This window comes from Herpailurus yagouaroundi, unplaced genomic scaffold, assembly GCF_014898765.1.
Source record: "Herpailurus yagouaroundi ecotype Mexico unplaced genomic scaffold, PumYag 159, whole genome shotgun sequence".
In the NCBI taxonomy this organism is placed as follows: domain Eukaryota; kingdom Metazoa; phylum Chordata; class Mammalia; order Carnivora; family Felidae; genus Herpailurus; species Herpailurus yagouaroundi.
The window spans coordinates 22,255,543-22,271,234 of record NW_024412400.1 but is presented as its reverse complement, the minus strand read 5'-3'; the positions used below and the strand labels follow the sequence as shown (position 1 = coordinate 22,271,234).

At 39.6% G+C, this 15,692-nt stretch overlaps 1 long non-coding RNA gene across 2 annotated transcripts in view; it reads left to right on the top strand.

Annotated features, from left to right (window-relative positions):
* Nucleotides 1-537: 537 nt before the first annotated feature.
* The window catches only part of LOC121033617 (uncharacterized), a 25,984-nt gene continuing 10,829 nt past the window's right edge, over nucleotides 538-15,692 (top strand). For both annotated transcript variants that reach the window (XR_005792025.1, XR_005792024.1), the window contains exons 1-2: nucleotides 538-631; nucleotides 2,898-3,008. This is a non-coding gene — a long non-coding RNA (uncharacterized LOC121033617). The remainder of the gene's footprint in view (nucleotides 632-2,897; nucleotides 3,009-15,692) is intronic.

The following is a 15,692-nucleotide window of genomic DNA, read 5'->3' as shown; positions in this document are numbered from 1 at the left end:
AAGCAGGCTCTGCACTGACAGCAAGACAGCCAGATCCAGGGCTTGAACCCATGAACCAAGAGATCATGACCTGAACTGAAACCAACAGTTGGATGCTGAACCAACTGAGCCACCCAGACACCCTGGGGAATTACTTGTTTTAATAATATCCACCTTCCCGGGGCTCCTGGGTGGTTAAGTCAGTTGAGCGACTGACCGCTGCTTTTGGCTCAGATAACGATTTCATGGTTTGTGAGTTTGAGCCCCTCATCGGGCTCCACACATAGTGTGGAGACGAAGTTTCACTTATAAATTAGGGACAGTAAAAGATTAACCACAATAACTAATCATAAAATAGAACGGTTACAAAAATATACTATAACAAACGTTTTGTAAATAGGGTCTCCCTCTCTCCCAAAATATCTTACTGTCCAGTACTCACCCTTCTTGTGACGTTGTGAGACCATCAAATGCCTACGTAACGAGATGCCGTGAGGTGAATGTCGCAGGCATTGTGACGTCAGAAGGAGGACGACCTGCTTTCCCACCATGCTTGGCGGCAAGGAACCGAAACCCCGGAAAGCCGAACCGCTAATGAAGGAGGGCGACTTTATATGCGAAGCAGTGAGCAACCGTGTCAGAAACGGAGGAGGTGCTGAGTAAATATGTGGGAAATAAAGAAGGCAAGGAAGGGACCAGGAGGGAGGGGGGAGGATGGAAGGAATATCTCTGACCCTGAAATCCAATCTACCCAGTTTGGTTATACAAGATATTTATAACACCTCCTCTTCTCACAATCCATTTGCCAACCAGCAGTGGCCTGGCAGTGAGACAACGTCGCATTGTCTTTGATGCGACCGCTCCAGAGAGGTGAGGAAAGGAGGCAGTGTGGGTGAGGCATGGCCACAAAATCAGCAAACCTTATCCACCAGCCAATACAGCCCACAAATTCTCCGGAGGGCAAACCTTCATGAATTGCTTTAGGTATATCCATAGATATTTTAGAGCAGTTCACAGAAGAATCGTCTCAGTGCCCCTGGCTTTATGCTCGGTTAAGAGCTAGGCGTTTCATCAGTGTTGCTATAAATTGAATTGAAAAGAGTTGTAAGGAAGGAATTAAGTCATCAGAACCATAGTATGTGTGCGTGTGTTCATCAATTACCTATATCTTCAAGTAAACACCCTGCAGAAAACCTAGCATGAGGTCTCAAATTCAAAGCTTCTAAGGCCTCCCACAGATATCTGACCTGCGCCAAGCTTTCAATATTCCAGCAGATGAGAAAGAATATGATGCTAAAGAGTCCTTAAATATTTTTTCTAGCTCATACCTACTTTAAGGTACTTGATGCAGTTCTGTGATTAGAATTATCATTGTCATTCTAAAGAGAGTATAATTCAAATGCACAGGGTATCACATAACAATACATACCAAATCCTCGGGTGCTCGAACATGAGGATATGAATTGACCAGATCAGGAGGTTAAAGCAGAGCAGAGCTGTGGCAAAATCAAAACCAAACTGGGGCGTGATTTCCATGTTCTTGACACATGGAGGCTTTCTACTTTCTGCAAATTAGAACTTCCCACAGTTTCCCAGCTTGGCTAAAATTTACTGCCTACTCCTCAAACCTGAATCCCTTGAAAGCAGAGCTCTCTCCTTTGTCAATTACACCTTTATGTGTTATTCCAAAAAAGGAAAAGATGAGCCCAGTTCTTTCTCCCTGCTTCCCTACTCCATTATAAAACTAAGCATACTCCGATATTGCACTGACTTCTTCAGATACCATATAATAAGGTAATGTTTATGGGTGAAAAAATCATTTAATACATTAATACATTTTCTCAAGGTTAACATTTTACTAAAATCTTTAATTTCCCAAAGCAGGGAGTGAAAAGAAAGGATGAAGTTAGTTAATACTAAAAAAGAATACTGATGTTTGCTTCTTAGGAAGCAAAGATGACCACTATTTTCTTTCAAATAAAGAAAACCAAATAGATTTCCTAAGATAGGGTAGGTGATCCAGAAATCATTTAGGATAATAATAATAATAATAATAATAATAATAATAATTTATTTAGGCATTACTATATAAGGTATACACTACTGTTAAGCCTTTTAACAAATAGAGAAATCATAGCTTGGAATGGTTAATACTTGCCCCCAAGGTCATAAATCTACCGAGTGATGGAACTAAAAGTGTAATCCAGGTAGTCAGATGCCCCTAGTGAAGGAATAAATTTCAAAGCAGAAAATAACAGTTTCTCACTGCAATGAAAATATATTTCCTTTAAACCTTGATGTAACTCATCTGTCCATAAATACAGGCAATTGTAATACACAGGAGGATCTGGCCTTAAAACATAGCTCCTGGCTCCATTTATATGATGGAAAATTTGGTTGTCAATATTGATTAGTCAGAAGTTATTTCCTTCACAGGCCAAAAGCATTTAAAATCTTCTGAAAGAGATAAACATCAAATTCTAAAGTGACATCCATTATTTACATAGTGATTGTGCACATTTTTGCCATTTCCTGGGCCCTTTACAATTTTTTATGGACCAGTACCTACCAGACATTCATTAAATGCTTCGTTAAATGAAATGAATGCATAAATGAGTAAGTATCACTGGCACCCTGTCTTGGGCAACTGCTTAAGACCAAATCTGACTGGGTGCTCTGATCCTTGGCTACTTCGATTACTTTTTGTCACCTAACAAGTTACCCCCAAACTTAGTTGGTTAAAACAATAACAATTTATTATTGCTCATGATTCTACAGGTTGACTGTAGGTTCAGCGGGGCAGTTTTTCTGCTCCATGTGATGTTGGCTGAATCACGCATGTGGCTACATGCAGTGAGGAGCTGGGCTGGGGTGCCTCAGTGTTCTTTCACATGGGTTATCTCTGTCTCATCTTCTAGGAATTCTACACTCTGCCTCTCTGTGCCGCAGAGTTTCCTGGACTTCCATGAAGCTGGTTCCAGGAGAAAGCCTTCCAAGAAGAGCAGCCCCAAAATGCAAACACTTACAAGGTACTCATGTGGTTGAACACACACTCAATGTGGGAGAGGACAATAGAGAGCATGAATCCAGAGGTGTGGTTTATTTAAGCAAATGGTATAATAATCTACCTCATAGATCAACTTGTTTCCACTCATCTCTTTCAGTACAAACTGGTCTGGAATAGTAGAGTTGTAATCATCAGGATCCTTTTAGTTAGAACTAACAAAAACTCAACTCAGACAAACTAAAGTAAAAACCAAAATATATAGACTCTTGTAATTATAAATTCAGGCATAGATGGATCCAGGTGCTCAAATACTGTGTCTGGGACTCTCTCCCCCTCCATCTCTTGGCTCTACTTGAGTAGACAATTACCTGTTGTGATTAGATCCCTGGCCGCAACCTCTTCTTATTCCTTCTTTGGGGAGGAATTCCTCTATCTTGGCATTTTGTCTAGGTCTCTGTCTTCTGTGTGTTAGGAAAGTCTGCTGTATTTTCTGCTTCTGGGGGGTAAAAATGGCTATATTAAGAAGAGGTTGGAGTGGGGGGAGTAGGGGGACCCGAAGTTCCCTTGTCCCTCAAACACAGCAGTATTGAGGCCAAAGGACTTTGAATTCCAACAGTCCAGGCTGCAGAGTGACAAAGACGTCTCCAGGACCCACGGGGATAACCTGGCTGGCCACAGGTGCGTGATTGCAAACTGGGAGAGAGAAAATGGGCCTCATGGGCCTGGAGGGGAGGGACAAAGGGGAGGGACAAAGGGAAGAGAAAGGCTGGGGAAGCATAGGACTGTATCTGGACAAGAGAAAAACCACCGACCGGGACAGAGAAAGATGCAGTCTCTTTGGGGCTTACTCCAGACAGGGGCCCGCTGCCCAGTTCACACACCTGGTGGGAAGGGGAGCCAGCCTCGGGCTCGGTAACTACTTCAGAGGCACAGTCTGCAGTGGGAGAAAGCAATCCCCTCCCGGGAGTGCTGTAGTAAGAAGGCATATAACCTTTCAAAGGACAAAGACTGCCTGCACCCACCAGCCAGAGGCCATATATCGGCGGGGCGGAGCAGCACTTTCCCGGAACCAGGGCACATGGAGCCAGACCTCTTAAGACATCAGGGTTTAAATCCCAGCTGATCACCAGGGGAGGCACCGGGAATCGGGAGTTGGCGGAGCGGGACAAACCCCGTGGTTCGCGCCCGCAGCACAGTGAGGACAGCCTGAACAGAGTAGTTTGGGACACCCAGTGGGTGGGGGAGAGACTGGGGTGTCGCCATTTTTCTCCCCATCACCAACAAGGTGGGGCTTCAGGGAACTGACAGTGGGCCCACAGGGGAGGCGGGGCCCACACACAGCAAACCACGCCCTTCTGCACCTGGTAACTGTGTATCTACTGGAGAGGGATTGACGCTGTGGAACCAGCCAGCCCCTCCTCCGGACCTGCACTGCCACGGGTTCCAAGGCACCCAGCGACTTTGCATTTTCTGATTTAATTCTTGGACAATTCTTAATATATATATATATATGTATATATATATACATATATATACATATATATATTTTTTTTTCCTCCCTCTTCTCTTCCTTTTCTCCTTTTTATTTCTTCCCTCCTCTAGTCTAGTTATTCTGGTTGTTGGTTCGTTTAAGCAGACATATTTAATCTATTCTCTTTATAACTATTCTGTATCTCCTTCTTTATTTTCCCCTCTCTCTCTCTGGATTAAGCCATAGAGTTTCTCTGCCTGGTCAAGTTTCTTTTCTTTTCCCCTGCCCCTGTCATATCTCTTTTTGTATGGGATAAGGCCTCTTCCATCAACACCACCACCCCACTGTTTTTGCTGTAGCTGGTGTTTTGGGTTTTTTTTCTTTTCTGGTTTGTTTGCTTGTTTTCTTTTCCTGGGCTACTTCAGCGAAAAAATCAAAGCACACTTGGTGGAGGGTCCAAAACATCACTACGAGTGAGGAGATAAAGCAACCAGAGTCACAACTACAGAGAACAAGTAACACCCTCCAAAAACACCTCCTGAAGGGCCAGGCCCTGGACAGTGTATGACCCCTCTTTAATATAGTAGTGCTTACAGGAGCACCCGGGTGGCTCAGTCGGTTAAGCATCCGACTTCAGCTCAGGTCATGATCCCACGGTTCATGAGTTCGAGCCCCGCATTGGGCTTTGTGCTGACAGCTCAGAGCCTGAGGCCTTCTTTGGATTCTGTGTCTCTCTCTCTCTCTGCCCTTCCCCCACTCGTACTCTGTCTGTCTCTCTCTCTCTCAAAAATTAATAAAACACTAAAAAAAATTTTTTTAATTTTAAACTGTGTAGTAGTCCTCACAGTTGCAGGACACATAACAAGTTTTTAAAACACATAAGGGACAAAAAAACTAGACAAAAATGATGAAACGGAAGAATTCTCCTCAAAAGAAATTCCAGGAAGAAATGACAGCTAAAGAATTGATCAAAACAGATATAAACAATATAACTGAACAAGAATTTAGAATAATAGTCATAAGATTAATTGCTGGGCTTGAAAAAAGCAGAGAATCTATTGCTGCAGAGATCAAGGAACTAAAAAATAGTCACGATGAATTTAAAATGCTGTAAATGAGGTGCAAAATAAACTAGAAGTGGTGACAGTGAGGATTGAAGAGGCAGAGGAGAGAATAGGTGAAATAGAAGATAAAATTATGGAAAAAGATGAAGCTGAGAAAAAGATAAAAAAATTCTAGACCATGAAGGGAGAATTAGAATACTAAGTGTTTCAATGAAATGGAATCATACCTATATGATAGGAGTTCCAGAAGAAGAAGAGAGAGAGAAAGGGGCTGAAGGTATACTTGAACACATCATATCTGAGAACTTCCCCAATCTGGGGGAAGGAAACAGACACTGAAATCCAGGAGGCACAGAGAACTCCCTTTAGACATACCTTCTGCATGACGTATCATAGTGAAACCAGCAAAATACAAGATAAAGAGAGAATTCTGAAAGCAGCTAGGGACAAATGGGCCTTAACCTACAAGGGTAGACAGCAGACCTATCTACTGAAACTTGGCAGGTCAGAAAGGAGTGGCAGAAAATTTTCAATGTGCTGAATAGGAAAAATATGCAGCCAAGAATCCTTTATCCAGCAAGTCTGTGATTCACAATAGAAGGAGAGATAAAGGTTTTTCCAGACAAACAAAAACTGAAGGAATTCATCACCACTAAACTAGCCCTACAAGAGATCCTAAGGGGGACTCTGTGAGTGGAATGTTGCAAAGACCACAAAGGACCAGAGACATCACTACAAGTATGAAACCTACAGATAACACAATGATTCTAATCCACATCTTTCAATAATAACACTGAATGTAAATAGACTAAATGCTCCAATTAAAAGACATAGGGTACCCTAATGGATAAAAACAAACAAACAAACAAAAAACAAAAAAACAAGACCCATATATTTTCTGTCTATTAGAGACCCATTTTAGACCTGAGGACACTTTCAGATTGGAAGTGAGGGGATGGAGAACCATCTATCATGCTACTGGAAGTCAAAAGAAAGGTGGAGTAGCCATACTTGTATCAGACAAACTAGATTTTAAACTAAAGGCTATAACAAGAGATTATATCATAATTATGAGGTCTATCCATCAAGAAGAGCTATCAATTATAAATGTTTATGCACCAAATATAAGAACACCCCAATATATAAAACAATCACAAATATAAGCAATCTTATTGGTAAGAATGTGGTAATTGCAGGGGACTTTAATACTCCACTTACAACAATGGACATCCAGACAGGAAATCAATAAAGAAACAATAGCCCTGAATTATACGCTAGACCAGATGGACTTGACAGATATATTCACAACTTTTCATCCTAAATCAACAGAATACACATTCTTCTCAAGTGCACACAGAACATTCTCCAAGATACATCACATACAGTCACAAAACAGCCCTCAATAAATACAAAAGAAATGAGATCATACCATGCACATTTTCAGATCACAGTGCTATGAAACTTGAAATCAACCACAGGAAAAAGTTTGGAAAACCTCCAAATGCATGAAGTTAAAGAACATCCTACTAAAGAATGAATGGGTCACCCAGGCAATTAAAGAAGAAATTAAAAAGTATATGGAAACAAATGAAAATGAAAACACAACAGTCCAAACCCTTTGGGATGCAGCAAAGGCGGTCCTAAAAGGAAAATATATTGCGATTCAGGCCTATCTCAAAAAAACAAGAAAAATCCCAAATACAAAATCTAACAGCACACCTAAAGGAACTAGAAGCAGAGCAACAAAGAAACCCCAAGGCCAACAGAAGAAGAGAAATAATAAAGATCAGAGGAGAAATAAACAATATAGAATCCAAAAACAAACAAAAAAACAGCAGCAGCAACAACAACAAAGTAGAACAGATCAATGAAACTAAGACCTGGTTTTTTGAAAAAATAAACAAAATTGATAAACCCCTAGCCAGACTTCTCAAAAAGAAAAGAGAAAGGATCCAAATAGATAAAATCACGAATGAAAATGGATTTATCACAAACAATCCCTCAGAAATACAAGCAATTATCAGAGAATACTATGAAAAACTATATGCCAACAAACTCGACAACCTGAAAGAAAGGGACAAATTCCTAGACACCCACACACTACCAAAACTCAAATGGGAAGAAATAGAAAATTTGAACAGACACATAAGTAGTGAAGAAATTGAATCAGTTATCAAAAATCTCCCAACAAATAAAGAGTCCAGGACCAGATTGCTTCCCAGGGGAATTCTACCAGACATTTTTTTTTTAATTTTTTTTCAACGTTTATTTATTTTTTGGGGGACAGAGAGAGACAGAGCATGAACGGGGGAGGGGCAGAGAGAGAGGGAGACACAGAATCAGAAACAGGCTCCAGGCTCTGAGCCATCAGCCCAGAGCCCGACGCGGGGCTCGAACTCAAGGACCACGAGATCGTGACCTGGCTGAAGTCGGACGCTTAACTGACTGCGCCACCCAGGTGCCCCTCTACCAGACATTTAAAGCAGAGTTAATACCTATCCTTCTCAAGCTGTTCCAAAAACTAGAAACAGAAGGAAAAATACCAGACTCATTCTATGAAGCTAACATTACCTTGATTCCCAAACCAGACAGAGACCCCACAAAAAAAGAATTACAGGCCAATATCCCTGATGAACATGAATGCAAAAATCCTCAAGAAGATATTAACAAATTGAATTCAACAGCATATAAAAAGAATTATTCACCATGATCAAGTGGGATTCATTCCTGGGCTTCAAGTCTGGTTCAATATTCACAAATCAATCAATGTGATACATCACATTAATAAAAGAAAGGATAAGAACCATGTGATCCTCTCAATAGATGTAGAAAAAGCATTTGACAAAATAGCATCCTTTCTTAATAAAAACCATCAAGAAAGTCAGGATAGAGGAACATACCTAAACATCATAAAAGCCATATATGAAAAGCCCACAACTAATGTCATCCTCAATGGGGAAAAATTGAGAGCTTTCCCCTTGAGATCAGGAACACAACAGGGATGTCCACCCTCACCACTGTTGTTTAACATAGTGTTAAAAGTCCTAGCATCAGCAATCTGACAACAAAATGAAATCAAAGGCATCAAAATTGGCAAAGAAGAAATAAAACTTTCACTTTTTGCAGACTACATGAAACTCTACATGGAAAACCCAAAAGACCCCACCAAAAGGCTGCTAGAACTGATACATGAATTCAGCAAAGTCGCCGGTGAGAATGCAAACTGGTGTGGCTACTCTGGAAGACAGGATGGAGGTTTCTCATAAAGTTAAAAATAGGCTACCCTACAACCCAGCAGTTGCACTACTAGGTATTTGCCCAACGGTTACAAAAATACTAATTTGCAGGGACACATGCATCCCAATGTTTATAACACCATTATCAATAATAGCCAAACCATGGAAACAGCCCAAAAGTCTATCAAATGATGAATGGATAAAGAAAAATGTGGTATGCATATGTGTGTGTGTGTGTGTGTGTGTGTGTGTGTGTGTGTGATGGAATATTACCCAGCCATTAAAAAGAATGAAATTGTGCCATTTGCAATGACATGGAAGGAGCTAGAATCTATTTTGCTAAGCTAAACAGGTCAGTCAGAGAAAGACAAATACTATATGATTTCATGCATATGTGGAATTTAAGAAACAAAGAGGAACGTAGTAGAAAGGGTAAGAAAAAAAGAGAGAGAGAAGCAAACCATAAGAGACACCTTACTATAGAGAACAAAGAGAGTTAATGGAGGGAGCAGGGTAGGGGATGAGCTAAATGGATGATGGCATTAAGGAGGGCACTTGTGATGAGTACTGGGTGTTGAATGTAAGTGATGAATCACTAAATTCTACATCTGAAACCAATATTACACTATATGTTAACTAGAATTTAAATAAAACTTGAAATAAATGAAAAAAGAAGCAAACAAACAAAGACAGTTACCATGTGATAAAAAAAAAATCAATCTATGTTTAAATGGTCTTCATAGCTCACAGTCTCAGGAGAGAGCCCTCTATTGCTTTTGATTTCTCACAAGAAATGATTTCCAGTGAGTCAGTGGAAAGGTTGCTTTTAGTCTGCTCTTTACTAAAAGTATAATAGTACCAATTGCTATTGCTGTATTAACAAATTTTCATAAAACTTAAGTGGCTTAAGATGACATAAAATAAAATAAAATAAAAAAGTCATTTTATGATCTCACGGTCTCTCTGGGTCAGAAACTTGACACTGGTTCCCTGGGGGAAGTTCTGGCTTAAGATTTCTCAAGTGGTTGTAGTTACATAGTGACTGGAGCTAGAAGTGAGGTAGGGAAATGGGGTCAGAAGGAGCAGATGGGAGTTGGCCAGGCATCTCTCTATATATATAGTTTCAGGGCTTCTCCATGTGGTCTTTCCACATGGGATAATTTGAGCTTCCTCATAGCATGATGGCAGTTGGACTGTTTACATGGCAGCACAGGACTCCAGCATACATATTCCAAGAAACAAAGGAAAAGATGCATCATCTTTTGTGACCTAGACCTAGAAGTCATGCTGCATCACTTCTGCAGTCTAATTGGTTATAAGTGAGACATGAGAGATTTAAGAGAAGAGAAATTAGACTCCACCTTTTGATGGTGGGGCAAGTATCTATAAGAACATGTGGAGTGGGGGTGTCAGGTTGGCTCAGTCAGTTAAGTGTCTAACTCTTGATTTCAGCTCAGGTCATGATCTCATGGTTCATGGGTTCAAGCCCCACATTGGGCTCTACAATGACAGAGCTGAGCCTGCTTGGGATTCTCTCTCCCTCTCTCTCTGCCCCACTCCCGCTTGCAAACAAATAGGACAAGTGGGCTTAGAAATATTCTTTTGGCCACCTTTGGAGAATGTAATCTGCCATAGCAGCCCTTATAGGGCTCTGGCTTGATTCAGGAACCTCATTTCTAATGTATACCTTGCATAGGCTCAGGTTATCATGATGTCATGCTACAAACATGTTTCTCTGATTTCAAATTACCTCTTTGTTTCAAGCATTCAAGGATTTCCATTTCTCTCTTTTTTTTTTAGAGAGATATGATTTAGTTGTGTTTCTATTCTCATATTTTATCCATCAGGCCCATGTGTTAGTAGTGGGAGGAGAAACAGTCCAGTTCAAATGCCCAAAACTGGATTACAACTCTGTTCCTTGTCTCTGGAAACTTCAGTCCCATTTGGCAAAGATTGCCACCAAGATTAAGTTTATTCTCAAGTTTTAACTTGAGACAAAAAGCACATGGATTCTTTAGCTTACTGTTTTGGTTCTCTTGTCAAAGGTGAACGCAGATATAAGTACAATGAGTCTTGAGCAAAATAACTAAAATAGAGTCACGCCTATATGTCAGTGAACTACAGAACATAAAAAATATGAAAAAGTCTTGAAAGCAAGAAGAGAGAAAAGATATATGACCTACAAAGAAACAGTCAGAAATCACTCATTTCAAAAGTAACAATGTGAATTAAAATGCAGTGAATATTGCCAACATGTTGGCCAACAATAATTATCAATTAAGATACTATACTGAACTAAAACATTATGTGATTGAAAATGAAAGTGAAAACATATTAAATTAACAATCATTAGCCATATCAGAAAGAACTACTAAAAAGGAAAAGAAGGAAATTAAATTCAGAAAGAAGTGAGTTGTAAGAAGCAATGATAAGCATAGAAATTGTAAACATACGGGGCATAAATCAGCTCATTCAGAAGTCCTTTCAAGTCATTAAGGTACAGACTAAAAAGAAGAATGGTCAAGACACATCCCTGATATATTCCTTTCAACATTTTATCTGATACATTAGGTGGTGTTTCATACATGTGCTGACCCTTGCAGAGGTAACCACAAGATCCTGGAACTCTATTAATCTCTATTAATTATGACAGGAGAGACAGAGAAATAATTACATGCAAACTAAACTCTCAAACTCATTTCAGTGATTGGTTTCATCCTTGTTTACTACAGTTCGTAAATTATGAAATATACTCCTTTTGGTATTCCCCTGTCTTTCCCTCCACCCAGATAGAGGTGCAAGTGAAAAGTTAATACAACACTTGTAGTTTTGCTTCAACATGTAGAGAGCTTAGAAGTCAAATCTCCCATCCTTACAATCTAAAAAAGCAAAACAAACTGAAAAACAACTTTTCCTGGGTCCATCAGGGAACTGACACTGCAGGGTAAACCGCCAATCCAAAATCTGGAGAGACAGCAAAATCCAGAGTCACAGATGAGATCTGCTTCCCTGGAGGAGGAGCTGCTGGCACTAGAAGCTGGTAGGAAATGATCATTGTGACAAATTGCTGAGGCTGACAATTGAGCAGCCTGAGACTGAGAAACTCCTGGGGGCCACACTGTTGGGGGCTTCCCCCCACTCCGTTGGATTTTACCTTCAAGAAAACTACCAAATTCTCATGGTGAAGATCACAGAAAGACTGGGTGGATTTGGCAGAGGAAGGAGAATAATCATTATGAAAAATGTCCAAAGTGCTCTCTATAACACAGGTCTACTTCCCAGGGAAAGAATGAAGCAGAGCTTTATCCCACCTGGGGGGATGGGGGGGTCGGAGGATATTCCTCCTACTCCACCTCATCTAGCTCTCTGGTCTCATGTCAGGAGGGAAAAAAAGCTCTTCCACCCTATCAACACTTAAGAAGGTCACAGCCCTGAGACATAAAAGACTGAGGTTTCATCTTAAAGTTGTACAATGCTTCCCCTCACCCATACCATACCAGCTCCCCAACAGGCCTCCACTATCACTGCAGGTTACAGATGAAGGAACTATGACATGCAGACTCTAAGACTTCTAGGGAAACCCAAAATCTACAGGAGAGAGACATCAAGGGCATTAAAGGAATATGAAGCCTCTGGTACCTATAGCTACAGCAAACATGAAATGCATCCCACCTCCTAGCCAGGTTAACATAAATTTTCCCAAATCCTATTGAACTCACTTCCTATATTACCCAATACAACATGACCAGCTTTCAACTAAATCTTACAACCAAAGGCAAAATCAAAGGAAAGAAAAAACACACTCCAAAGAGAGCAAGCATTAGAACCAGATTCAGATATGACACAGCTGTTGGAATTATCAGACAAGTAATTTAAAATATCCGTGATTTAATATGTTAAGGAATATGAAGAGTAGACAACATGCAGGAACAGCTGGATAATATAAGCAGATAGATGAAAACTCAAAAAAAAAAAAAAGGAATCAAAAGGAAATTATAGAAATCCAAAACACTGGAACAGAAGTGAAGATTGATTTGGGTGGGCTCATCAGTAGACTTGACATGGCTGAGAAAAAAAAAATCAGTGAGATTGAAGATAGGTCAACAGAAACTTCCCAAACTAAAAGGCAAAAAGGAAAGAAAAAGAGCAAAACATCTAAGAGCTAAGGGACAATTTTATTTTCAAAAGGCCTAATGTGCATAATTTGAATGTCAGGAAAGAAAAGAAAGAGAAAGGGAGGGAGAAAGGACATCATTAAGCTTATTGTTAGGTTAATGTAGATATAGATGTTTACACATAGAAATATTTGTAAATATGTATAGGTACACAGTCTAATATACACATATATATTTGCTTGCTCTATTAGCTAAGAGGGCATGGAAGCAAAGACACTCCAGTAGTAATTAGCACACTTAGTGCTCAGAACTTGATTTCCAATACCATTCTCTACTAAAAGGGCTGGTTAGGATTCTTTGGAGAAATGGCTAATTCTATACTGAGAGCACAAGTGCTATCCCTAGCCAGCCGCACTGTATCACTCAGAAGCTTTAGAAATGCAGAATCTCAGCCCCCGGAGGGGGATGGGGGCGTGGGGGAGGGGGTACCTACCAAGTAAGAAAATGTATTTTAAAAAGATCTATGGGTAATCTGTATGGATGTTAAACTTTAAAAGGTACTAATTTAGGGGCACCTGGGTGGCTCAGTCAGTTAAGCTAAGCATCCGACTCTTGACCTCTGCTAAAGTCTTGATCTCAGGATTGTGAGTCCAAGCCCCATGTTGGGCCTACCTGAATGAATGAATGAATGAATGAATGAATGAATGAATGAATGAATGAAAATAAAAGGCACTGACTTAGTGGCTACCAAATATAAATCGCCTATCCTCACCTCCCCCCAGCAAAATTCTTCTACTGGTAAATCTCAAGAATTTAGTTCTTCTGATAGACACATTTGCTACAAAAGTTGTTGAACTTACCAAAGATTCTAACTGTAAATATATTTCTACCAGGACCAAATTTCTAAAGAAATTTTTAACCTTACTCTAAGTTCTGTACTAGTTAACCATCCTAACAACTTAAAGAATTGGGATGGGGAGTGCCTTTTTAACAAGCTAAGTATGCATTAATCAGTTCAAGGTATTGATATACATGAGCTGACTCCAAGAGAGGGGGGAAAAAAAAGGGCTTTTTCCTCTGCCCAGGTGAAGGTGTGTTCACCTCTATCTACAGAGTAGAAAATCAGGCAGAGTAATTACAGGTGGAATAAGGACTATAAGCTCCAGATTACTCTCAGGAAACATTTCTGAGTCTAAACGCACTTTTTAATTAGCTCTTCCAATAGCATCATGCTAATTGGCTAATTTGGAAATGATATGAGACCCTGTGTGCTTTAAAGAAAATCTGTTTGTTGATATATTTATTTGCACCTGAGACTGTCTTATTGCTGGCAGGACAGATATTATTAAAACAGAATCACCTGCTTATTTTAACCAGATTTTTTTCAACGAACACACATGAATTGGATTATTCCTAGGGTTTCAGGAGGAAGTATTAGCATTTTGAGTGATAGGAAATTGCCACTTAGCTGGGAAATAAATGAGCTTTAAATAGATCCCATTATTTTTTACAAGGCTATTATTGTAAATGTTTCATAATAGAAGAAATGCCCTTCAAGTCTATCCTCATTGGTGGTTTATGGTTGGGGTGTTAACCTCTAAGTAGCCCAGCCCTTCACATCCAGCCACAGTGAGTTTTCATATTTTGACTATATAAAATAAAATTACCTTTTATTGGCCCACATAATATTTCCAACAAGTTTCTCTCTTTGTTAGCTATGTTGTAAAGAAAATGTATTAAATTTATTTGCCTGGGCTAGGAAACTGGCTTTTTAAAGTTTTCATGGGTTTAATATATTTTACCTTTAACAAGACTATCTGAACACTATAGAAATATGGATTTAGGTGAGAATGTGGTGATATATTTGGATATTTATTTTTATCTCACTTGAATATTTCTCACTGCTTTACTTGTGTCACTCAGAGATAACACTTTATAATCCAAACAAGCCTCCACTCTAGCTTACTATTTAAAATGTTCCTTTCCAGCCTAATTACTGCCACTAAATAATAAAAGAAGAAACTGCATGGATCATCCTGGATTTCACAAAGTACAGTGGTAAAAAGTCTCCTCCCTCCAGTTTAACAGTCTTCTTTTTACTCAGTATTATTGAGCCTCTGCAGCTATTCTGCATGTGGGCTAAGGCTCCTCAGTAAGTTTGGAAATGCTAGGGTGCCCCCTACCGTTGTAAATGGGGAAGATGTTTCTTTGCATCTCCATTCAGAGAACAGCATTCTCCTGAAAATGCTATTTAACCAAAGTTCAGATGCGGGATGGTTAGTCACGTGGTAAGTGGATGGATGGATGGATGGATGGCAAGAAAATAAGGATATATATGAAGCCCACCTGAGGATAAAATTTAAATTTAGCTACTTAAATGTTTACCTGGTCTAGAGGTCTATCTATGGGGGGAAGAAGGGGAATTGAGTATTACATGACCAAAAATATTTGCGTGTGTTCTTTTCTAAAATAACAGTGTATATCTTTCATCATGATTTCAAAGGGATATAAAACCAGGGTCATTCTCTCTCTGTTACCTTCCCTGTCGTCTTTCTTGGTGGTATCAATATCCAGGTAGGTGATCCTTCTGCTTAACAATGGACTTCACACTTTTTGTACTCCTTTCCTTCAATGATCCTATTCTCCACCTGTTTAAGTCATGCAATCCTATTATCACATCCTAGACATTGTCATTACCAACAACTACCACGTACAGAATTTCACTTTGCAAGCATTCCACTTTGTGATCACCAACTCCTATCTTATATATAACTTCTTCATCTATATATATATATATATATATATATATATATATATATA